Below are 1,789 nucleotides of genomic sequence, written 5' to 3' on the forward strand. Positions count from 1 at the left end.
AGAATCAGAATTCAGAATCAGAATTCAGAATCAGAATTCAGAATCAGAATTCAGAATCAGAATTCAGAATCAGAATTCAGAATCAGAATTCAGAATCAGAATTCAGAATCAGAATTCAGAATCAGAATTCAGAATCAGAATTCAGAATCAGAATTCAGAATCAGAATTCAGAATCAGAATTCAGAATCAGAATTCAGAATCAGAATTCAGAATCAGAATTCAGAATCAGAATTCAGAATCAGAATTCAGAATCAGAATTCAGAATCAGAATTCAGAATCAGAATTCAGAATCAGAATTCAGAATCAGAATTCAGAATCAGAATTCAGAATCAGAATTCAGAATCAGAATTCAGAATCAGAATTCAGAATCAGAATTCAGAATCAGAATTCAGAATCAGAATTCAGAATCAGAATTCAGAATCAGAATTCAGAATCAGAATTCAGAATCAGAATTCAGAATCAGAATTCAGAATCAGAATTCAGAATCAGAATTCAGAATCAGAATTCAGAATCAGAATTCAGAATCAGAATTCAGAATCAGAATTCAGAATCAGAATTCAGAATCAGAATTCAGAATCAGAATTCAGAATCAGAATTCAGAATCAGAATTCAGAATCAGAATTCAGAATCAGAATTCAGAATCAGAATTCAGAATCAGAATTCAGAATCAGAATTCAGAATCAGAATTCAGAATCAGAATTCAGAATCAGAATTCAGAATCAGAATTCAGAATCAGAATTCAGAATCAGAATTCAGAATCAGAATTCAGAATCAGAATTCAGAATCAGAATTCAGAATCAGAATTCAGAATCAGAATTCAGAATCAGAATTCAGAATCAGAATTCCGAATCAGAATTCAGAATCAGAATTCAGAATCAGAATTCAGAATCAGAATTCAGAATCAGAATTCAGAATCAGAATTCAGAATCAGAATTCAGAATCAGAATTCAGAATCAGAATTCAGAATCAGAATTCAGAATCAGAATTCAGAATCAGAATTCAGAATCAGAATTCAGAATCAGAATTCAGAATCAGAATTCAGAATCAGAATTCAGAATCAGAATTCAGAATCAGAATTCAGAATCAGAATTCAGAATCAGAATTCAGAATCAGAATTCAGAATCAGAATTCAGAATCAGAATTCAGAATCAGAATTCAGAATCAGAATTCAGAATCAGAATTCAGAATCAGAATTCAGAATCAGAATTCAGAATCAGAATTCAGAATCAGAATTCAGAATCAGAATTCAGAATCAGAATTCAAAATCAGAATTCAGAATCAGAATTCAGAATCAGAATTCAGAATCAGAATTCAGAATCAGAATTCAGAATCAGAATTCAGAATCAGAATTCAGAATCAGAATTCAGAATCAGAATTCAGAATCAGAATTCAGAATCAGAATTCAGAATCAGAATTCAGAATCAGAATTCAGAATCAGAATTCAGAATCAGAATTCAGAATCAGAATTCAGAATCAGAATTCAGAATCAGAATTCAGAATCAGAATTCAGAATCAGAATTCAGAATCAGAATTCAGAATCAGAATTCAGAATTCAGAATCAGAATTCAGAATCAGAATTCAGAATCAGAATTCAGAATCAGAATTCAGAATCAGAATTCAGAATCAGAATTCAGAATCAGAATTCAAAATCAGAATTCAGAATCAGAATTCAGAATCAGAATTCAGAATTCAGAATCAGAATTCAGAATCAGAATTCAGAATCAGAATTCAGAATCAGAATTCAGAATCAGAATTCAGAATCAGAATTCAGAATCAGAATTCAGAATCA

Source organism: Uranotaenia lowii, chromosome 2, assembly GCF_029784155.1.
Source record: "Uranotaenia lowii strain MFRU-FL chromosome 2, ASM2978415v1, whole genome shotgun sequence".
NCBI classification, from domain to species: domain Eukaryota; kingdom Metazoa; phylum Arthropoda; class Insecta; order Diptera; family Culicidae; genus Uranotaenia; species Uranotaenia lowii.